Below are 26,263 nucleotides of genomic sequence, written 5' to 3'. Positions count from 1 at the left end.
AAAAACCTTCCAGACACTTACATCCTGTGTCTGCGTGTGTGTGACACATGATGGAACGAGACGCTGTTAATTCTTGTTTCTGAGTCCAGGTACTACACGCTGAGGGCGTTACAGCTTCGATCGCGCCACTAGGCCACTACGCGCACATCAACCCTTTTGCGGTGAGCGTGCTGCAACCGCTGCAGGGGCTCATCGAGTGCGCCGACTTCTGGCCAAAGGGTGTCGTGTTTCGGAGGTTCCGGGGCAAATTGTCGAATCTGACACAATGCCAGACGATTCAACGTAGTCACGCTATTTTGTTGCCGAAATAGTGTTTAGTTCTCAAGTTCTTAAAATGCATAGTCTGTAAGTTATTTGTAATATGGGCCTTGTTGTCTGATTTAAATTTGTAATAAATAATTCAAAGACTGTAAAATCTAATGTGTATAACTAGGGACAAGATGAAAAGTCACTAGATCTACATCTGTTACGTTACCCCACATCAAGTTAGCGACTATCCGGGGGCGTCGTCACTAGTTCGTAAATCAAGAGGCAATATTATCCCAGTAGTGTTGTACTAAAAGTAAAAGAATCTTATAATGTTTATTTTTTTTTCCTTAGTTATATTTGTTAATATAACTATGTTGATAATAATTGAATGAGGACATCCAATCTCTTAAGGATGGCCGAAAATGTAGTGAGTAAGATTTCTAATTTGCTTCACCAGGCTTGGATATAATATCAAATAATGTAAAATAAAATAAGCTTGTCGTTTCAATGTTGAAACATATTACGTATTGTTCGACGCCACATAATTAGAACCCTCTGGGTGACTACCCTACTTAATCATCTGTGTGAGTGATGTTTTTTTTTAGTTTGTAAGACAAGTTTTGTATATTTTCTTGCCTACTAGCACGTTATTGTCACGTTTTATTATTGTATCCTTAGAAAATTACCTGATAGCACGTTATTGTCACGTTTTATTATTGTATCCTTAGAAAAGAAATAGTTTATATCTTTATTGCCTCGGGTCAGGCAAAATTCAGGATGGCCGATTGTTAGAAATGTAAGATAATTTATATCATTATTATATGGAAAACACCGTCTGTCATCAAACTATTTCTATTTTGATATTAGTTGTTAATATTTATATTGTCCGGGTTTGTAAACGTGCCCTAACTGACAGCCCAGCTGTCATGGGCGCGGCTGTCAAGAGAGCATCCCGCGCCAACGTGAGCGTCGGTCGTCGGACTTAATATTATCATGTACTTAATTCACAAATAAATCAATTACTCAAGACCTAGTGCGTTTTATATCTTTCACATGTTTGTTCTAGATGGGGGCAGCGCTGCACAGAAATAATACCAGTATATTAGTGTTAAATGCCATCTATGAAATAGTGTCTTATTGGGCTTTTATTTATGTGTTTATATAAATACTAAAACAATGATGATTGTTAGTCTTTATTATAGACTAGTCTGTGTTGATAATGTAATAAATCGCGTCCGCGCCGCGTCACGTCGTTACGTAAAGAACAATGGCCGGCTGGGAACGCGGCCGCGGACGCCTGCGGAATACGCCACGAATCTATTCTATTTACTTATTCATAGCGCTGCGAACCGTCTCCATTTTATACAATATCGTTGTGGAATTGCAAATGGCCGGTAGTACCGTTTCCGTCCTCGGTTCGCTGCATAAACAACGATTTGCATATTTTCGACTGGTCTCGTTTAGCGTGTGAAAGAGTTACACGAATTCGTGTCTATTAAATTGATGCGATCGTTTTCGCTAATGGGATTTAAGTTAATTATAATAATTTGTATGCGTAAAATGTTTCTTAACAGCCCTATTAGCATACCCGTATTACATTACTAATTAGGAGTAGATTTTGTTTTTATTTCGTTTTCGCTTTGAACATAGACGTGTTGAACACACTTGTCTCAACACTACGTTGTACGAGTACTTTCACCCCGACGTACCGTTATGGCGCATCTTGCATCCCTGTCTCTCCGATAGCTCGATTTCTCGATAACCTGCTGCGCCTGAGGCTATCTAGCCTTTATAGGCTTTCAGGTTTTATGTTCGTGCAATTAACCGGCCCTGACAGCTTGATTTACACATTTATTGTTTAAGAATTTACGAATTATATGAATACTCCTTAATCAAAAGACTTAATAGTGACCGATAACAATGCGCCAAAGTGAGTTTTAAATTGTGTTACTTAAGAAATTTAATTTAATCTTATAGTGATAAGATTAAATTAAATTTCTAATTAGTAAGATTTGAGGTTTCTTTCTTTGGACACCGTGCTAGAGTGCTAGCACGGTGTCCAAAGAAAGAAACCTCAAATCTTACTAAAGACTTCCGTATTGCTTCAGACTTCAGACTAGTTCAGACAATTGAGTAGAGGCTTACTGTGCTTTAATGCGTGCAGAAGAAGTACGATTATTTACCTCTAGCTTGAGTAGTAGATCTCTAAATTTATTTTAATCCGTGGAATAATGAATACTTTAATTTTATTTTTAGAGGACCTAACGAGTGACGCTAGGCTAGAAATACAATCCATGCTTCTGACACCGATTACGGAGGCAACGCTTGACATTTCGAGTTAGCAAGTCACCATCCTTAAATCACGCCGCGTTCGTGACCAGCGCACATTTTCTCCCGCGAAAGCTTCACACAATTATCGCCCCTATGTCAATGGTCAACCATATTACTATTCCGTTATGACTTTTATTTGCTCTTTATGCATTCCCATTTCCCAGACCGGTTTGTGACCATAAATACGGGCTGGCGTCCCTATCGGGCGATCGCACGAGTCTGTAATCGCCGTGTGTGGACAGATTCATGGTCCCCTTAAAGGAAATTTCTCTGTCGAATCCTAATCGCTTTTTGGAAGAATTTATCACAACCCTTTCAAGGGGCCCGTTCAATCTATGTGGAGATCAGGAAACGTGTTTATGTCGTACAGTTAAATTAAAGTCATTTTACATCTAGTTGCCGCATGATGTATGGTGCCGGAAAATGCTTTAGGTGAACTAACACCTAATATTGGCACTATAATTGCCTTTAATAGATGAAACCATCAGGTATGCTTAACTAATGTAGGTTAAAGATATGTCAAGAATTGGTATAACTTATTCCCGCCTAATTCCAAGAAAAATCCACGATATAAAATATGGATATTCTTACTGATTTTTATGTGTCTATGAATATTTGACTCTTACTACAAAAATCTAGGTACTTAACTATTTATGGAGTGGATGACGAATCAGAGCTGCTATTTTATTTTATTATTCGAGGAAGAGAACATGCTTTCCCTCATCGGCCATACTTATAATTCGCGATAATCCTTTGCGAGGCAGCGGGGCTAAATTTACTTAGATGGCGGCGCAGCGATTACGTCATGATGCGCAAGCTCTGATTGACACTCACGGCCTTTTGCGGACGACAGACCAAACTGAGCACGGCTGTTCTTAATTTGTATTACTGGTTGTAGACTCTGTTTTAATCGCTCAAGAAATTACCATGATAATTTGTGGGAAAAATCTTAGAAATATTTACGATTATTATACCAGAACTTGTTTGTTTTAGAATATCTTTTCATTTCCCCATCTGGAATAATTTCCGTCTTATTGTAGGAATTAGGATAAACCTTGTTTGGCTGGAATCAAATCTGGCTCTAAAAGAAGAGATGAGAATATATTATTTTGCCGTTGCTGGAGTACTTACATGTAGGTCGATTTTCACATATTGTATTAAAGACAGCGCAATAATAATAATTTATACCTAGATTATGCACGGTTAAACCATTTAGTCACTATTGATTGACGAAGCATTTGTCACGGGTTCAGTAACAATAAAACCATCTGGCAAGTGATGTTGCATATATAAATTTTACACAAATGACAGCAATAACATGATTTGTTCATTAGCGTTCACGTAGTTTGTGATGATGTAAAAAGTAAACTTGAAGGCATTGTGAATTTAAGTAGGTATAATTTTAGGAGGTATTAAATTAAGACGTGTCATTTATGCTTGATAGCGTATATACAATATTCGTAAGTATTGTTACTTTAAATAATTTAAGTAGGTAATCCTTAATTAGTATGCTGTACTGCCCACCCTACTAGATCCGCAGAAAACCAACGTAGTTGGCAAAGTTGTGTCTATTGAATTTCTGAGTAGAGAGTTCCATGTTGTTTGTTTATTTATTTCGTTTCCTTCATGTGAACTTATAAACATTATATGTCTGTATATACCTATCAATACCTATCAATAAGGTACATATATTTTAACTAGATTAATAACGTCAATAATCCGTTACAAAACAGGAAAAAATACCGATAAGCAATCTTTGGATAAATATATATAAACACGATTCTGAATGGAAATAATCGTGCATGACGATAAACAATAACCGATTATAAGCGGGCATCACGCGATGCTTTATCGACAGACGGGATTATGGGCTCGGGACGGAGATAATAACGTTTATGCAGAAAAAGGACTTTAATCACACAGAAGGTACAGTCAGCATCATAGCAGCGGATGAAACAACGCGCCAAAAGTATCTGATATTCCGGATAACTTTTCCAAATAAAGATAATTCTCTAAAATTTACTTTCAAAAGTATAATATATTTTACAGTCTAAATTATTCTATATATAGAACCATCAACTTTTGTTAAGCTGTTACAGAATGGTAGATACTTTTGAAACCTTGTTTGATCCGCTACTTTTGATGCTGACTGTACCTATAACTCCGTCCATGTTATATATTTGAATTACAAATGATGGATTTGAATTGAATGTGGCAGAGAGCGATTTGGTTATAATTGCGAAGTTAGATTGAAATACCCGTGGCACTAAAGTGCTTCTGCACTTTGCTTAGTTTTCTTAAATTGTTATAGTTATTTCAGATTTAAATTAGTTATCGCATTACTTTTATAATACTTAAGTGCTAATTATACAAAGTATGTAAGTAAGTTATTCTATAAGATACAGGTAAATAATAGTAGCAGTAGCAAATTCTCTTCTTCTTTATTGAATGGCATCCTTGACTGCAAACAGAACCGCAACATTAATTTTGATTCCAACTTATATTATCATTACTCATTAGATATCGTTTCGCACGAATGGAATTATAACATGGCAAATAGCAATATTAAGAAACATTACATAGGTACTTAAGGTGGTAGTGGCCGAGTGGATATGACGTCCGACTTTCAATCGGAGGTCGCGGGTTCAAATCCTGGCTCGTGCCAATGAGTTTTTCGGAACTTATGTACTAAATGTTATTTGATATTTACCACTAGCTTTTCGGTGAAGGAAAACATCGTAAGGAAACCTGCATACATCTGCGAAAGAATTCAAAGGTGTATGCAGTGAAGTCCCCAATCCGCATTGGGCTAGCGTGTGGACTATATCCCGAGCTCTTTCGCGCATGAGAGGAGGCCTGTGCCCAGCAGTGGGACTTATATAGGCTGAATTATTTCTTATTATTATTATTACATACTTACTTACCTACTCGTATTATTCACAAGTCGAGAATTCAAATAATATTACCATAGTATGAATAGGGCCTCTAACCATTTGGTAAATGTGTGTTGTGAAACTTGTGAATTATAAATAATTCATGTTCTGAATGGTATTTAAGATTTTTGTCTTTTCGTCAATTCTTTACGAAAAAACTAATCATGTTTTTTTGTTTTATTACAAAGAATCTCATACTGAACGTCATTTAAACTTAACAATGTCATGTTCCACCTAACTTATGCGAGAAAGTAAATTTATAGGTACCTTTTTTTGCTTCAATCAGTTTGCAAAGAGAATCTATCTGAAATTGATTCGGGTGATTAATATAGGGAAGCAACTTTAAATACGAATAGGTAGATTAGGTAGAAAAAGGGAAAAGTGGATCACTTCAGAAGCGAAGAAACACTTGGCGATGCACGTCTGTCTACAAAATGGCGCCCGTGCATGCGAGGCAGCAATGGCAGCCGGCCTTGGGCCGAGCTCGCAATCAATTTATTATTCAATCTCATGTCGCGAATTGGTCCGAGGTCCAACGGCCATTGACCCTTCCGTTCCACTCCAGTCGTTAACGCCCTGCCTGTTCGCTGATAGATTACATTACACGATGTCGTCATGTTATTAATTTTCTGCATAATTTTTGTAGGTAACGTAACATTTGTTTTCAATTTAAATGTTTATTTTGTAAACGGCCCACAAATTGGTTCCTTTGTGTGTGAAAATTGATTAAAACTTCCGGAAAATAACGCACAAAAGATTGGTAATTGGAAATGGAACGTTTGCGCGGGCATGGATGGCGGTGGCAGCAGTCTGATTCCGTCGGTGCGTCGCGGGCGCGGCCCGGCTACATAAATCCAACACAGTCCGTTATGTCCTCTCAGAAGAACAATGGATGGTTCGCGCTACTCGCCTAATGAGAAACTGTTTGTTTTTCAACTTCACACAATAGTAACTGCTGCTTTCATTATTACCTTTTGGCATAACCGATTTAAAACGTGATAATTTTTGACTTCGTCTTCAACTTTTCATTGTTTCGGTAACGGACCTTTTATACAGACTTCCTGTGATTTGCCATGCGAATTTGCAAGTTACCTGCTAGTTGCAGCGGCCAGTTGCTATGCGCACATTGCGCACTGTAATAAACTTACGCAAGCGCAGGCAGAGGTCTCAGGGGCATTTTAATTCAACCGCTCCGTCAGCATTATTTATTCGTTGACTGAATGAATTATTAATAAGGCAGTTATGCAAATACCTCACGTGATCATTACCATATTTGTGAAAAACACGATTCTAAAATAGCACATTTAAAAACCATCGACCCGTCATAAGCATTACAATTTAATGTTACAACATCAAAAAGTTAATAAAGAGTCGTATAAAAACAGGTTTAAATAATTGAGCCGGCAACGGACGGCGGACGGACGGTCCGACCTTGATTGAAGGCTCATTAGGCGACTGCGAGACACGGCGATAGTGAACCGGTCGCGGTTGTGACTCTGCATGATATATGCTCTCAAAGCGTTTTTTCTGCCGCGACCGGTTCCCGGTCGCTCCGCTTAGCCACTTTTTGTTGCGCTACCTGGATGCCGCGTAAAAAGTATAGTGTCAGCTTTTTTCGTTGTAAGAATAATATTGAGCATTCCTTTTGTGGCACATGCGGACGTGGGTTGTGCCTAGGAACGTGACGAGCTAGCTCTGTGGCTTCATTATATTAATGGACTCAACCGGATGAATACAAAGACGGGGCCTTTAAACTCCGGCGTGTAGAACGTGTTCGCCGGCATACGTGGCATGAAATTGGATTTGTGGTATGACGTCCAGGTATTGCTCGTATGTTTTTGTGAAATTTTTAATAAGTTTGTTATGAAAACGCATCCATGAGATATGTTGAGGTTGAGCCTATAAAAAGAGTTACCCTATAAGAGTGAATGTACCTATATAATACGAGTATATAGTATCCGTTACTTATTTTGTCTTATTCGCTCCGAGGGTTCCGTACAAATTTGGGTAAGGCTCACAACCATTGTTATTGGCCATTGTACCATAACAGACGTAACGCACGGAAAACAACCTAACACTGATACCTGATGTTAGGTTTAGTTTACACTTGTAATGAAAACACTGAAATAATAGGCTTACGAATATTTCGTTGGTACTCTTTTTAGGGCTCCGTAGTCAACTAATAGGAACCTCTATAGCTTCGCTATGTCCGTCTGTCCGTCCGTCCGCGGCTTCGCTCCGTCACCGTTAGTGTTAGAAAGCTGCAATTTGGCATGGATACATAAATCATACGAGTACATGGCGACAGAACGGTAAAACAAATACTAGATAAAAAAAAATCTGGGTAGCTATAATAAAAAAAAAAAAAAAAAAAATTATTTGTGCTTAGGTCAATGGTGTGGGGTAGATAGATACTATAGATAAATAGATTTTATTTGGTATTAATCATATACTGTCACATTAAGTTAAATTTTAGACATAATTAATTATAAATTAAAATACAATGTCAATTAATTATTTCAATTCACGTAAATATTAATGTCAATCGTACCCGTCGTATCATAGGATATCTTTTTTAAATGAATATGGGTCTCCACAAGCCATTTTTAATAAAGTGAATATTTTCGGATATAATCGCCACTAAAGAGAACAAATATTGTCCCGCTCCCTCAAACTTTTGAAACATGGGACCAAAAATATGAAAAAATCGTTAAATAAAAGCTTAATAAATAAATAAAACTATAGCGAACATGATCGATTCAGGCGTTTTTGAGTTACATATTGCCAAACTCTTCTCATTAAAAAGAAGTACAAAGCGCTGCGAAAGTACTCCCTTATGCTTGTAATTGTAATGTACATGATACTAATAGCCCCCGTTTAGCCTATTCGGACAGTATGGTAACTACGGAACCCTACACTGAACATGGCCTGACATGCTCTTAGCCGATTTTTATTAAATAATTTCGTTAGACATGCAATACACGTGAACACAATGGCGTCAAAGTCGAGTATCATCTTCAAATACAATGCAAGTCAACTAGAAACCACTCCAATGAATCATATTTCAGTAGCTGTTCTATCTTTCCGGATTTTCAATTAACTGAAATTACTACTTACCATGAAAAATCGCCTCCGAGAAGTATTAAACCCCACGAACTATTAATAACACGACATCACTAGCGCTAGTAGCGCTCCTTTTGTTATACCAATATGTCGGACAGATTTCTGATATTACTTTTTGATAGTTGAATCGTTCCCAGAATCCCAGCTCAAAAAAATATATGAGGTGTTGCTTATAAGTACTTTAAAACAAAATTATACCTCATAACAAACGGGTTATTCACACAGGGTGTAAATTTTTTGTTTTATTTAGTATTGAATTTTAACAAAATTTTAGTGGTAACTACTGGGAAAAAAACTGAGATTTTTTTCCCAGTAGATACCATTGGTAACAACTTGGTGGCAGTGGGAATAACCCTAACGAACTGAGTATAACGCACGTGAAATCCAAATGAGAGGACATTTCTTTGAATACCTATAATATTTTCATTCGTTTATCGTAGTTTCAGTAATATCTAAGATTCCTTCGAGAGTATCAAAACATACGTTTTTTGCGGCTTAAACGGCTATACATATCTTTTTTTTTTACGTTAAGTTAGAAGTTAGATTTTTTCACGACTTTAAGGGTACAGCCTGAGTATATGGTTTTAATTTTAACTCGATACCTCCGGGCGTTCCCGAGATGAAGGGTCTTGACAGACAGACTGACAACAAAGTGATCCTATAAGGGTTCCGTTTCTTCCATTTGAGGTACGGATCCCTAAAAAATACCGTGTAAGTATATTGAAACAAGAAATACAAGAAATAATCAATAACGTTAATGATATGTTAATAATTAATTAATGACACGTTTCATCCTCAACATTGTTCACTCCGATCGCTACGTTTACGCCGAGGATGTTCGTGCGACCTTTATTTGACATTGAGCAGCAGAGGCCGGGCGAGCCTCGCTCCGACCAGTTTTTGTTGCACTTTTTTTACTACAATATATTTACCAGACTTAATGCTCTAGCATTTTGTATACACCACCTGCCGCGGTCGTTCCCCGCTTAGAAAAACTCCCCTCGCAACAAGAAATCGACCAAGTTATTCTTATTATTATAATTACGGGCCACAAAGCATTTCGGGCAAAAGCAGCTTTTTGTTGTCATAGAAAAAATTGCCTGTTCTTTGGGAATGGGCATTCTTCGCCTTAAACACGGTCCCTATGTGTAGGTACCTGTATTTTTTCTAGAGCTCAGAAAAAATGTAAACAATTCCAGGCAGGATCGGAGGGTCGTCTATGAGATTGATGTTTTGTGTTGTGTTTATTCGGGGTCCCACTGGCATAGGGTATGAAGCAATGGGCAATAATGGTAGTATTATTAATTGTAACTGTTATGGTTGCTTCACATTGCTTTTGTTTTCTGGAGGAAAAGGATTGACCTTTTAGCTAATTCAGTAGATTGGGTTTGTATTAGTTCCTTATTACATACAATACGCTCTAATCAATTCAAGTGAACGAATAATTAACTTTTGCGTGTATATACTTACACGATGTTTATTCGGAACATATTAATGTTTAGTTAATTATGTACTAGTATTTTTGACATTCGATAAGTAGGTACTTACTTACTATCCTAAAGGTTACGTTCGCGCGGTGTTTCATACTATTTGCTACTTAGTCATTCACATCTCTAACTCTTGATAGAATGAGATACTTACCTACTTGTTTTTGTGGTAATACTTACACACGAGGATTTATTGCCATAAAGCCGGCGTGTTTATAATCTATGCATAATCTGTTATTACACACAGGATACCAATTTTACTACTTTTGTATCACTCCACATGTTGCATATTGTGTGAAAGCTACGGCTAAGATCTCGTTCTGACTTGCGTCGTTGTTGCTAATCGCGTTACACACGACAAAATATTTGCGTTTCCGAGAACGCAGTTATTACAGAAACGACTCGAAACTCATTCACGGTTGTTAGCAAATGCTATTAATAGTTCTTTGTTATTCTGGGGTTACACCTTGTTTTGCTACAATAAACTGGTAAGTATATTATGAGATCATCTTATCCAAGTAGATATTATTAGTACATACCTATGAATGTTCTTCTTAGGACGATCTTTTGCGTACATTGACAGCGGTAATATCCTTTGCTATTATGTTTTGCCATCATTTGAAGTTGAAACGCCACGCCATTACATTAACCATTGACCCGCTAGTCGACAAAAAAGCGCCTTCACAACATGTTGTAGATGTTAAAATGTTACATGATGCTGTATTCCATTTTGTAAACAAAACAAAATCTGTCAAGAAAAAAACACATTTAAATGCATGTTTGTTCACATGGGGTGTCGAAGCTGATGAGTGTGGTTCACCGAACGTCCTGTATGGCCATGTGTATTCCTAATCCTCAAGCGTGTTGGTATATGTCCAATACAAATATGATATCTGACTATGGTGCTCCTTAGATGGTAGGATCACATAGATGTGCTATATGCGTGCGCCCGTGAGGGAGAAAACATACGCAATGAGCAAAATTAAAAACAAGTTTTAACTTTTAACATCCCTGACAACATACCAAAAACAACCTACGTAATTTGGTCTTGTTATTTGTTGCCCAACATGAACCATACTCAAATTCACGGTGGGTAATAAAAATAAATAAGACTGTGACAAGGACAAACAATCGTAGTTCTTTCTCTACTACTCCTGCTGAAAGTTCCATAAGAGCATCTCGTTCGGTCATCTACCGGCTCTACCATTTCATCTCTACACTTATTGTACCTATATGGACAGTTTTCTCTGATCTCAAAATCAGAGTGGAATCGTTCGCCTGTGTTCAGTAAGTAAGCAATAGGAATGACCAAGACGGACGTGTCGAGTGTCGCGGTCAGCGGTGTCATCGCTAATAGGCCGGAAGTCTTGCAGTCTACGTGACAATAAGTTGATGTCCCTTAGAATTTACAAAGGACAAAAGCTTATTTATTCCTTGCTTATTGTATATTAAGGTGAAAGGGATAATTCGGTTTGGTAGCTGGACTAAATTATTGTTAGACTGAATGCAACGATACCCTAGAAGTGGCAGCAATATGTTTAGAAAGGGGATTCATTCATCATCAGTTTTTAAATCTATTATGTCAATTATATTGATCTGTATTATGTGCAAAACAAACTTAAGTCGGATTATTTTGATTATTTTGAAATTGAAATAGCATTGATACCGAAGTTTTAGTTTTATTATAAAGTTGAACCAATCAGAGGAAAATATTTTCCTCACAATCAGAGCCGTTCAAAGGAAAGTTTCTCAATCACGTGATATATAACAGGCGGTTGTCAAAGAAGTTGTAAGCGAAGATAAATCTCAGTTTAGTTAGATATTGCTCGCAGCCCCAGAAGTGCGCAAACTTCGTGAAAGAATGCCCAAGTTTTAATGCCCTTTTCTCCGCCGACTCTTATATCGGCCGAGACGGAACTTCCCCTGCTAACTGTGTTGGGTAAAAACTTTCACATACTTGGGTGCAGTCAGATTATTCTTTGTAACCTGAAATAACTTTATTAGTCCTTTACAGAGGTAGCGTCTATAAAGTTTTAATACTTGTTGTTATACTCACTGAATTCGCTCTGCTCAATATAAGTAACGAAGGTTTTTCGTTGATCAGATCAGATGTTCTCTAAAAAAGACCTAGAAATTCTGATGTGAAATCTTGCAACATCTATTTGTAACACAATGCCAAAATAAAGATTGATATTTTTCTGTTTTTATGAATCCATTATTCAAAACAAGAGCAACGTTCCACTTAAAACAGAGTTGTCTTAACTCGACGGTGACCTTTGCTTATCATATCTGATACCTGACACTAATAGCTCGACTGGGAAAACGACTTATTTATAAGCGGAAATATTTTATCTATAAACATGTAAATTGCCTTCTTTGTTTTCCTTTAAGGCAAGGACGGGTAGGTTATTACGGTGATTTCGGTCAACTGAAGTAGGTACCTAAATTGGAAACTGTTTTTAGAATCAATTTGGATCGGTTACGTCAATTTTATATACACCTACGCTAGTTGTTTGGCAGCTATTTTGTTAACGTCTAAAGATAGAATTATTTGTTATGTTATGAGCACTATTACCCAGTAAGTTTTATTGAGGGATGTCATCGTTTGCACAAACAAGGCGTATAACTATTGTCTGTTAAAGCTATGAACATGCCTACTGCTCGCTTGGCAATTATAGATGATACGACATCATAAGACTATCATCATGTCAATATTAACATTGTGTGTCGTCAATAAGTTCTCATTTAGCAGCTTATATTGAACTTATTGAACGTATCATATTGGTAACAAAACACAACACACACATTCCAAATGAGCGATAGTGACGTTTATCAAGCGAGAATCGTTTCTTAATAACCTCAATAACCTAGGTAATGCGATGCTTTAAATAACATATTACATACCCAGCAATTAAACTGTATACCGCTTACGTCGTCATGACTAAGTGTTGTGTATGCATTCGGTACTTGTATTGACAATGGTAACAAAAACATTGCACAATTTGTACTTTAATGCCCTGTTCGCATCTATTCTAGTAGTATTCCAGTCCAGTGACCGAAACTAGTGCTGGACTGGATCAAATCGTTTACATAATTCCAGTCATTTTCATCATCTAGTGAATATATGGAGACTGTTACCACAAAAACAATACGTGTTCACGATTTAACGTTTAAACCAGCACTGGATTGGCTGTCTACACTATTCCAGTCACACTGGATTAGGCGAGCTGGAATCAAAAAGTAGACTGGAATATACTTATTCCAGTTGCGGTTCACAATATTCCAGCACCATTTCAGTACTGGATGCGATCAGTGGACTGGAATGCAACTCGAATTGGTGTGAATGGGGAATAAACCATTTTTTTACGATTATTTTTAAATGTTAATATCATACAATGCACATTTGAAAGTAGATGCTGCATATGCAGAAGTTCAACAAGCGACTAGTCATAAATTCCCACTCAGGTCAACTGCCACAACATCTGTAATAGGTGCTTTAACTTTCGCTAATTTGAATATAAACGGTCGGGTCGTAAATCGTCTGTCACCGTTTAATGAGACCACACCCAGGTCACTCCACCCAGCCGGGCAGTACGCTAATTAATTGCCTGTTAAACTTCAGTTCCTTATTAGTCTTATTATTCGTTGAACTATACTAATCGTTCAACTTGCCCGAGCGGCTTTGAGCCGGATTTGTGTGCCTTTCGTAACCCTGTCAAGGCGTTAGTAAACATGCCGGGCAAAGAGCGAATCGCATGACTTTAATATGTACAATTTGTTTAACTTTGAACAGTAAGCCTCTCAATATTAGTTTGTAAGTAACATACGTGTAGTTTGTTAATAAAGTATATCAATCGCGATAGTTTACTTCCTAACAACTCACATCCAATAAAGAATTCACAACATACAAGAATATTCCGAGACTCGAGATTTGCCGTGAACTTGCTAGTTGGAACTTTATTTACTGTCTGGCGCCGTAGAAAGCGAACGACTCGCATGCTTTCTATGTTATTATGCCATCAATCTGGGCGGAATCGTAGCAACAATGGGCCATCTATCATATTCAATTGTGGCCGTTGGGGCCCGCTGACAGCGCGGTACGCGTCTCCTGCTGCTAATAAGGATGGATTTATTTAGGTACCAGTTATTACGATGACCCCTTAATAGAACGGACATGGTCTAGCGGTATGATTGCTGTTGCATAACCAACAACAGAACGAGACACTGACTAATCAACTTGTTGAGATAGCAAAATGTGACATCTTTGACATTTTAGCGGTTGTTATTACTACAATATCTCCTAAAATAAGTTAAATAAGTAAAAAGCTTCTACTAACTGCAATAATTCGATGTAAAGATAAAATACAATCAAAATATTCTGATTGAAGTAGAATGTAATATTTAAATAACTGTAAATCTAGAACAATCTTTAGAGTAGAATTAAAGAGCGATATCAGGCAAAGACTCTCGATATTACACTTATCATGCCTGATAGGTCTAATCACTAATCAGACACTCCGAAACCAGATAGCACACGGCATTAGGTACGTTGCGAAACATTCCGCAGACGTTTCCGTCGTACCTACATGTGTGGATGATTTTATATTCAGAGACGGCACGTATTTGAACAAATGTTCGGTTTATGTAAGAGGTAAACATTCGTAGATATAAAAATGCGGGTTTTGCTTGTGTTTGCTTGACAAAGTCGATGACGCAAATTGTACTATTTACATTTATCATCATGATTTTTCACGAGCAACAAGAATGTCACAGTACAATAATCGCTATAATACTTTACATGAAGAGGGAAGAATATTAGCTTTGCGATACTAGCGAAATATCGGTACTTTTTCTATGAAACTCCATTTCGGGAGAAAACGTTATCCACTAACGTAATTTTAACAAATCACTTTGATTTTGATGTCGATCGCTTTAGCATAATATATTATAGGTTTATAGATTGCGCATTAAAAAAAATTGTTTTGCATATTTAAAAAAAAAGTTTATAAACTTTAACCTATCTTTTCATTGTGTCAATAACATACAAAAAAATCATGGAGAATGGAAAATATTTAGAATTAAAAAAACGTTTCCTCTTTTTGTATGTAAGATCACGTCAATCACGTAGTTATACTTCCCTTGTACACTTGTTATAGCTATCAGTGTGTAGACTATGTGCCTATAATAAACTTGATAAAACAATCTTACCTACAACGACGAACGTTCATAAATAAGGTTACACAAATAGCGAGAGTCGTATTACCTACCGCCTATTATCGTTTGTGTAGTATAATACATAAATCGAGTCAATAAATTTAAGATTGTTACGCCATTCAGCGCACACGATGTTTACTGTGACCTACACTAGTCGATATCCTCCGACCCTTTGATAGCCTTTTGATACACCTCTTCTTACAAAGATATTAATACTCCGAAACTATAGTTAACCCATATAACGTTGAGTAAGAGACCTAAGACCATTTCAATTTGTTTTTGTAGGGAACTATCTAAATGATCAGATTTGTACAAAAAAGAAAAACCGCTGGTTGATTTTTATTATTATTCAGTTGGGAAAAATGGCCCGTAAAAATAAAATATCAAATGCAAATGCAAATTGCAAATGTTGGCAAATTGTCAGATGCAATTTACAAAATTTTAAAATCTAACGACATTCCTGTGGCTTTTAGGACAAACAACACTTTGCACTCTAAACTTTGCAATGGGAAAGATAAGATCGAGAAGGGAAAAAAATCTGGAGTTTATAAGCTTACTTGTGATAAATGTAATAAAGTGTATGTGGGGCAAACAGGCCGTAATTTCACTACCAGGTATAAGGAGCATGTTGCGTCATACAGACACAACCATCCAGAAAAGTCAAATTTTGCGAAGCACTTGATAGACAGTGGCCATGCTTTACCTGAGAATCATTCTTTTGATATTTTACATGTTTGCGAGAAAGGATTGCGTTTGAGTGTTCTGGAACAGTTGGAAATAATTAGGTACAACAATAGGGGGATGATTCTAAACGAACAGTTGAATGTTGCGTCATCGCCGTTATTACGAATTTTTCCATCTCACTCACACTTGCACAGTAGGGGGACTGGTCGAGGTATAAATATGGCCGACCGTTCTAGACAGCTCAGTCAGTTGTCGGGTGTCAGACCGTCAACATCTCCAGCATCTCCTGAGGATGCCTCGTAGAGAGGCGAAACACGTGTCGAGTTTTGTATTTTTGGTGGTGGGTTGTTATATTTATTTGCGTATTTATTTTTGCGGTGGGAGGGTGGGAACATTAATTGCATGTAAAAATACGCAAGTAAGTATAACGGGTTAGCACTGATTGACTAACACGTTATTTTCTCGCGGATTAGCAAAGTAATATTTCTTGTTTTAATTAGCATGGATTTCCGCAAAGTAACGCCTGATTCTATTAATTATAAAATATCACATTCATTCAACCTTGAAACTACTTAGTTAGGTCATAAGTTCTGTCACAAAGGTTTTGACTGATAAAATGCAAACCTTAACCATAATACAAACCTTTAAAAAAAGGTTGCCATGATTTGAAAAATTGTTTTATACTGATCAAAACGTAATATACTTAATTCGTTAATAATTTAGATCGCGTCTTTATTCACTACTTGTTTACTTTGGTATTGTCCCTAAACGCAAACACGCGGCTGACTTGTGAAAAATAATACTTTACAAAAGGGAGTAAAAATCATTGTCACATTAATAAAATATGTTGTATTGTTTATTTGTATGAACCTACTTTAGAACGTTGTCTTATCACCAGCATTTAATTAGAAATCTGTACTTCGGCTATTACCCTTCAAACTTAGGGTACTTTTCAGTGCAGTACAGTTGCAATTTTGGCAGTCCAGATTTTGTTTTAAGTAAGATTCAACCATGTAAAAAAGAAAAATAAATAAATAGGGATCAAAATCTCCTTAAACAAGTCGCGTATTTTTTTGCATGTTTTTTAAAACATTTTTCCGAATAATACATACAGAATACATACAAAACTGAGACAGCAAATTACGTGAAATTATAATGTAAGTATTTCAGCATTAAATAAGCTTTCAACCCATATATATGAATAATACGAGATCTGTACCTAGCTGATAGATAGCTTTTTTGTCAGTCAAAACCTTTTTGACAGAACTTTGACCTGAATAAGTAAATTTCAGTTTGTTTTGTTGAAAAGATTCTAGATTAATATTTTTGTGTTTATTGTTCACAGGTAGGAGAGAGACTGAATATTATCGTAAAGCACACAAAGGGAATCTTTGGTGGTAAATATTTTCGAGCATATCTAGGTAGAATAATTTTGTTACAACTGTTTCTAGTGATAGGGTCAGACCAAGCTGAGTTGGCAGCGATTTTGATAGCCCAGCCTGTACAAGTGTTAAGTAAACGTCATAATTTCATACATGTTTGATGTTTGAAATAACACTTACACTATCTGGGTTATCAAAATCGCTGCCAACTTATCTTCGTTTGACTCTATATGTCTTTCTCTTCACAAATTGACAAATTAACGTGCACAGAAACGTAGGTAATTTACGTTACACGTTAAATTTTGTTATATTTAGATAACCCTAACGGTAAGCCCTTTGATTAATACGATACTGACATTCACTCCACATTCTTTGTATTGTAATTTGTCATGCATAATACAATTATTAAAATACATAAATGTATTTTATCGTATGCAACCATGATTATTCGTACAATTGGCTACTTGACAGTCTTTTTGTAAATAATGTCAAACAATCTTGATTTTCCTGAGGATCAAATGTCTACATATATGGGACTCATGGCATTTAAGCAACACAAAGATCAGAAATGAGAGTTAAAGTCTGAGGCCAGCACTCGACGATTGAAACGCCTCTAAGAAAATGATAATGTGATGTGACGTCACATCATATAGTCTGTCCTAAATGTATGGAACATCAAGGAATTTGCCATTTTGACCCTGAAATATTGCGTTTTATGTGTATAGTTGTCATACAATTCTCTCATTCCACCTCTGTCGCTCACTGCGATAAGTCAATTCACTGCACCGATATTGTAACTTTGTTTAAAGTTAAATACTGTGCAAAGTAATATCAACTTTATCTACTTGACAATATAGTGTTCAATTAGTGTAACTCAGTTCCGCAACACACCTGCTTAGGAACAGACGATTACTTGCATAAGGATTGTAGTATATGCAAAAACAGCAGAAAAAAATGGGAACACCAACTGACAATAAATCAATGTCGAATCCTGACCTGTCTGAGAATGCGGATACGTCCAATGTAAATGTTAGAAAAAGGAAAAACCGCTTGGACTTTGACGATATGACGTCACTTGAATCTGGTATACGTGAGATGCTTAATAGCTTCAAAGCCGACAGGGATGCTCAAAATACGAAATTATATGCAGCAATTGATGACTTGAAGGCACAAAACACAGAAATCATCAAGACCAACAGCAAAATTGAGAAAATTCTGGAAAATACGACATTGATGTACAACAAGCTGAATGACAAATATGAGAAAATGTCTACTGAGCACGATAATGCCATGATAAAAATAAACAGCCTTGAAGAACAAGTGGAAGCCTTACAGAGGGCTCAAAGTGCTCCAATAGTAGAAATAAGAAACATTCCTGATGCCGGAAATAAAGATTTGAGTGATTTAATTGCTTTAATGCATGGTTCATTGGGACTTCCTTTCTCTCCGAATAACCTTAAGCATGTTAGGCGTTTAAAGACTGCTCACCAAAATAAAATAATTGCTGAGTTCCAGACGGTCCAGCAAGGCACTGCTTTGCTCCAAGCAGTAAAAGAATATAACAAATTGCATCCAGATGACAAATTTAATACGCTGAGTCTAAACATAGAAGGAGAAAAGCAGCCAGTTTATGTATCGGAATCTCTAACTCCGCGAGCCCGAAAGCTTCACTACTTTGCACGTGACCTTCGTAAAAACCATAACTACAAACACTGCTGGACCCGGCAAGGAAACGTGTTTGTCAAACAAACGGATGCATCCCAGCCCATCCTGATCAAATCAGAGCAGCAGATTGAAGCACTCAAAACAGCCTCTGTGTGCCAATGACTATTTATTGTGTTACTTTGTAAGTTTTTATTGTTTCTTATTGACTCTTTCATTCACATTTCCCACACAACACACCAACTTCCTCATACACGCCATTTCACTTGTAATATTTTCCTAGGCAGCACTCTGATAACTCCACCGGTGAAAGATTACGTAGCCGAATCATATCAACTTAAACATGACCGACTTAATATTGTTGTCATCTGATATTGATCAGAGTATCAATATCGGTAATTCGGTGGCGGTGGATCAACCAGAGTGTTGCAAAAATGTTTTTACTAGTTCTGCACACCAGCTGAAAGTTATGACTCAAAATATAAGAAGTTTGAAGCACAATTTCGATGATCTACAGGTACTACTGACGCGAATAGACATTAATATTGACGTCATTATATTATCTGAATGTTGGCTAAGCGACGATACTTGTTTGCCTTCGTTACCTAACTATAAAACTTTTTCTACAAACCGTATTCTAAATCAAAATGACGGTGTGGTGGTCTATGTAAGGACTGACATATCGTCTAAAACAACCGAACCTGATTCAATCCAAGACGCAAACTGCCTTGTCACAACAATCGGTAAAAAATTTGCTATTATTTCTGTTTATCGGCCTCCATCTTTTAGACAAACTGATAACTTTATTAAGTCTCTTGATTCCTTATTGCAGAAACTAAAACAATACCAGAACATAATTCTTATAGGTGACATTAACATAAATATAATTGAAAATACACAAGACAATAGATCGACCGACTATCTGGATATGCTGGCGTCACACGGACTGTTACCTTCTCATAAACTCCCCACTAGAGGTTGTAACTGCCTGGACCATTGTATGGTTAAAACAAAATTAAAAAATACTACAATAGTCTGCGATTCCTCCACTACTGATCACTCGTTAGTCATGATATCACTTTCCAAACCACATGTACATCAATCGCATATACCAAAAACACATAAAAAAGTTGATTACGCATCGGCAATAGCAGAATTGGATCTAGTTAACTGGGCTACAATGTTGAGCGGAACGGACGTTAATATTGTTACTACTGTGTTTCTGCACCTCGTCAACAGCACTCTACTAAAACATACTACATTAATTAAAATGTCTCACAGGAAACGCAATGTGAAGCCTTGGATAACACCAGGTATTGTCCGCTGTTTAAGGAATCGGGATAAACTCCACCAACGACTCAAAAAGGATCCAGATAATAGTATTATTAGAATAACTTACAAAAGGTACAGAAACACATGCAACCGTATGCTACAAAACCTAAAACGAGCATATCAGAGATCTTTAATAAGGGAACACAGTAGAAATGTAAAAAAACAGTGGGCTATAATCAAAAATATTTGCAATTTTAATAGGACTGATAGTAATGAGACGCATCTTTTGACGTTGAAATCCTCACCACAGGAATCTCTAAATCATATCAATAGTTACTTTACCAATATTGGCAAAGAGTTAGCGACTAATATTATAACTGGCACTCGGCTATCTGAGTCTAATCGAGTTGAGACTATGCCTGCATATAATACTCCGTTAAGTTCAATGGCGCTATTGCCAACTGATGAGCTAGAAGTAAAGGCCACAATTTTATCCCTGAAAAATACTCACTCTTCTGGATGGGACGGAATATCTTCTTACTTTCTAAAACTGGCACTTAATAGTCTTGCCCTTCCTATAACAATTATATGCAACCTTTGCTTTAAGACAGGCAACTTTCCAAAGGCCTTGAAAAAATCAATAGTTGTACCTATTTTTAAGTCTGGAGGCAGAGACAGCGTCGAAAACTACAGGCCCATTTCACTATTACCCACAATAGCTAAAATTTTGGAAAAAATCATTAACAAAAGATTAAAAAATTACCTTGAAAATAATGATCTATTGAGTTCTAACCAACATGGCTTCAGAGAGCGTAAGTCGACTGCTGATGCAGCACAACAACTAACGTCATTTCTTGTGGACAAGCTTGACAGAAATAAAAAGGCAACTGGCATATTTCTAGACTTGAAAAAAGCCTTCGACACTGTCTCTGTCCCACTACTTATTAAAAAGTTAGAAAATAAAGGAATACGTGGTTTACCGTTGCAACTTTTCCAGGACTACTTGACCGACCGGACTCAGGCAGTAAGAGTGGGAGACCGATATAGTACAGAAGAACCTATTAATTATGGTGTGCCTCAGGGCAGTGTCCTTGGGCCAACCCTTTTTCTCGTGTATATAGACGGTCTCTGTAGACTTAAACTCACCAACGCACAAATAATAACCTTTGCTGATGATACTGTGATAGTATTTTACGGAGAATCTTGGTCTGAAGTTAATAATATTGCTCAAAAGGGTTTCGATTTAGTCACACAATGGTTAACTCAAAATTTACTTACGCTTAACTTAACTAAAACTAAGCTCATCAATTTTAGTATAAGAGATAAATATCGACCTGCAGAGGATACGATATCCATCAAGGCTCATGTAGACTGTGATAGGAATAGAATCTGTGACTGCCATGTGATTACTGAGACTACATCAATAAGATATCTAGGCTTACAAGTAGATAAAAACCTTCGCTGGCAAGAACATATTAACAGTCTTACCAACAGAGTTCGGAAAATGATCTACGTTTTCAAATCGTTAAGACATATGTGTGACCAGAGACTCTTAATCTCAATTTATTATGCACTGTGCCAGTCCGTCATATGTTATTGCATCAATATTTGGGGAGGTGCAGCTAAAACGACCATGCTTAAGCTAGAGAGATCACAAAGGGCGGTATTAAAAGTCATGTTATTTAAAAACTTTCTTTACCCAACCACATCTATTTACAATGACTCCTGTGTTCTAACAGTAAGGCAATTGTTTATTAAACATCTCCTTCTGACGCAACACAAAAATCAACCAGCTTTTTCAGCATCACGAAGAAGACATGACATTGTATACGTGGTTCCTAAATGCAAAACTAAGTTCGCTAAGAGATTCATAACTGTTCTAGGTCCAACTATTTACAACAAAGTAAACAAAAAGATAAATTTACGACAACTTACAAGATATCCCTGTAAATTGATGTTGGAAAAATACATGAAATCACTGAACTATGAAAACACGGAACAACTAATTACTAAGTAAATGGCCAGGCACACATACACACACAAAACACTCACTCAAACACATACACACACACATACACACACATACAACCACATGAATACATAAAACAAACTGATACACTACCAACCCTACACATACTCACCTAGTTAAATAATCGGAAGAGTCAATAGCAAATAATTATTGGTTAATAGTATAATTTATCCTTAATAAGTTGATCGGCTTGCTTTGCATATACTACTTGTTTACTAGTTATACGCACTGCCGTGCCGCGTTGCAGCTGAGGGTCGTATGTTAGCGCTAGTCCTTAGTGACATGCGTCCTTTTGCGTTGGTGCGACTGTCGCGTACTAATTAGTTGTCTGCTACTTCCAACAGTTTTATTTCTTTTGTGTTTAACTTTAACTTACCCTCATATCTAACGATAAGAAAAGTCATGTTATATTAATATTAAATAGTTATAATAATTACACATTAATGTAAACAACGACAAGGGGAATCCTGATCCACCGTGATACAGTTTTTACTAGTACGGGGATCAGATGACGCTTACTCAATGTTTCATTGCATTTACCTTAAAACTTGTTTATAAATTATAAATTATTATTTACAATTTATTTTTCAATAAAATGTATGGAATCGTATGGTACCACTTTTTTATCTATTTTTGAAAGACAAAAAAATTTTTTTTTTTTTTAATTTGGAGCCTTGTATTTTTTTATACTCTCAATTTTTTGAATTCCACTTTTTTATAATGGATGGCTCATTTTCTATCCATTTAACTAAATTTTGTTATAATATTCAACCCGTGTCAAGTACCCAATTACTTTATCCAGCAAAATACATTTCATATCCGCCATAAATGTAGTTTCCTACACACACAATTATAAATATTTGGAATGAAGAAATTATTCATAATGTTCATAACTTCATATAGTGTTTAGTTGTTTTATGACAGCTCTGGAAATTCAGGAATACCTACGTTAAATTCCCGAAACATAAGATGAATCGATGGATTCTGTGTTGAGCCTCTACAATAATCAAATTAATTAGCCAAGCCAAATTATCATATACTATGTACATTATGTTATGTACTACATTCGCTTTCATGTAAGTAACGGTGGCGGAGTATATCGAGTAATCGGGTAATATCTATTTATTATCGTCAGGTAATATACGTCTTGATATATTAGGCATTAGGTTCACATGACCCATAGTACCTATTAGTAATATTAAAAAGCTACGCTTAAAATAATAACAGCTATTCTCTGGCACTCCCACTTTGTCAGTAGAAAAAGGCGGAAAATTTGAATTTCGCGCCTTTTTCTACTGACAAAGTGGGCGTGTTTGAGTGTATATGTTGTGTTAATAGCTAGACGTATTTCAACAATGTATATAATGACTTTAAGGTCATACAATATTTATTTATTTATTTATAAACTCGATGGGTAAACTTCTCAGAACCAGGCATATATGGTAGGATCCATAGGTGTGCTATACCGCATGCGCCCGTGAGGGGCAGAACATACGCAATGCGATAAAATTAAAAACACATTTTTACATTCCTGTTAACATACCAAAAATAACCTACGTAAATTTGTCGGGTTATTTGTTGGTCACCATAAAACATACTAAAATTTACGGTGGGGAATCAACAAAATAAGACTGTGACAACAAGGACAAACAAAAGTAGCACTTACTATTGCTTCTGAAAGACTTCCGTTCGGTCACGCTCATGCCTGATCCAGTTATACTAGATTCATGTAACCAGGACTGTAGATAGCAGTGGGTGATACGCGAAAAACATCGATGATGATGATGATGGCACAATATTATATGATTCGTATTCACTAACTAAAACAACAGGAGTTATTCTCGTACACTAATTAGTTATGAGTTCTGAAAGTAAACTGTACGTCACATGCTTGTAGATGTGGGCTGTCTTATTTGCAGAATTTTACTTAATATGTTGTTAATTGGGACGCACACATTGGCTACATAAATTGTTTTGTTCCATTTATCTTTCTCATGACATGACACATCTCTATATAATGCGTGTCGATCTCAATACGTGTGGCTTAACATTTGATCGAAGGAGCTCGTTAAGTTACTCTAGTTTATTACCCGGGTAGCAAAGACCGAGATATTTTATATTGCACGTACGTTCATAATGTTTTTTTTTAGATCTCTGGATGTTGTATGGCATGCAACGATACGGCAGCCAGTGAAGTGGCTTGCGGGCGAAATGCCAAAATGTCTGCCGGTTCATCTGAGATGTTTTACTCCTGTCAGATTATTTTAAATTCATTTCATAAATTTCAGAAAATATTATTAAAGTGATTTTTCATCTATCAATCGTGTTAAAAACAACTATCTTTATTACAGGCGGAATCTTTACAGTCTTGAAAACTCGAGTTATTATATTTAATACCTACCTGATAAGAGTAAAATCCTCGTTCATAAATGTATCACTTGAAGCGATAACATGCAAACTGATACGTTGTGAATTAGGTCATTGAAAGATAAATTGTACTCCTTCCTGCCGTTTGTACTCGTACTGTAATCACGCAGTAATGCAACTACAAACTATGTATACTGATAACAGTGATAACTAGTATTTTGTCGTTGTTTACTAAGGTTCTCACAGACATTTTATTAGGTAGTTTTAAAATACTATGTTTGTTTCAAACTGCTTTGGAGAACAGCTAATATAATCATATATGTATTCAAGTTTATGAAATTTCGATCTAGATTTCCAATTTAAACATTTAAATAAATGTAGCGTCAAACGGGGTGAATAGGGACGGCGGGGGAAAAGGGACAAAAACCGGGAATGGCATTTACCTGATAATTAAAAAAAACAGTCATAAATATCCTGCTATTGAAAATAATAGTAGATTATATTATTTTGGTAATGGACAATGGACACACTGGAATGACATTAAAGTCGTGATATATTGTCAAACAGTTTAAAATGTAGTCTGTAAACGAATGATTGATATGTGCTTTAAACCTTCCTAAAAAAGCAAAGGTTTTACTTGTTTGTGACACTTTTGATAATGAAAAATAGGATCGGAATTTAATTGACAACCTATTAATCACATGATAAGTAAATATAATCTTTGTTCTGTTAGTAAACCATGTGAAATTAAAGATCCATCAAAGTTTTGAAAAAGTACGAGGTTTATAAGGACGCAACGGGGATGAATAGGGACGGCTCCACCCCTCGAGCGGAATGTCTCTGGTAATTAATAGGAACGCTAAAGGGTAAAAAGAAACAGGACTGCCATAAAATATTTTTAAAATTAGTTATTCTTTGTTTGACCCACTATCACCGAAACTATTTATTTCGGTTTTGCAAAATATTATAAAGTCCTTAAAATGGACATTTAAAGGCTTATTTATAAATTGAAAATACCTGAACAATTTAAAGATTCGCCGATGACATTGTAATTTTTGCAGAAATAGCACGCGAACTTGAAATAATGTTAAATGATCTAAATTATGCGAGCGAGAGAGAGAACATATGCTTAGAGTTGAACATACAAAAAACTAAAATTATAACAAACGCAAAACAGAGAGAAATAAGCGTAAACTCAAGCCCGCTGGAATATGTCAAAGAAAATGTATATTTAGAGAAACTAATATCCTTAGACAAAAACAGAAACATTGATGAAATATCAAGACGTATTGCCATTACATGGTCTAAATTATGGAAAAACAAAGAAATTTTAAAATCAAGTCTGCCAATGAAGCTGAAGAGAAGAGTACTCGATACCTGTCTGCTGCCTAGCCTGACATATGCGTGCCAGTCATGGATATACAATCAACAAGCGCGGAATAAAATACAACGTTGCCAACGCGCCATGGAAAGATCCATAATATAAAATTAATCCATAGAAAGAGGAGCAAAGACATAAGGCAAATAACT

General features: G+C 36.3%; 1 protein-coding gene across 4 annotated transcripts in view; it reads left to right on the top strand.

The window, feature by feature from the left end:
* Nucleotides 1-26,263, top strand: part of LOC133522801 (lysine-specific demethylase 3A-like) — a 269,204-nt gene that overhangs the window by 159,261 nt on the left and 83,680 nt on the right. The window lies entirely within an intron of this gene.

This window comes from Cydia pomonella, chromosome 11, assembly GCF_033807575.1.
Source record: "Cydia pomonella isolate Wapato2018A chromosome 11, ilCydPomo1, whole genome shotgun sequence".
Lineage (NCBI taxonomy): Eukaryota > Metazoa > Arthropoda > Insecta > Lepidoptera > Tortricidae > Cydia > Cydia pomonella.
This window is presented reverse-complemented; position numbering and strand designations above follow the sequence as displayed.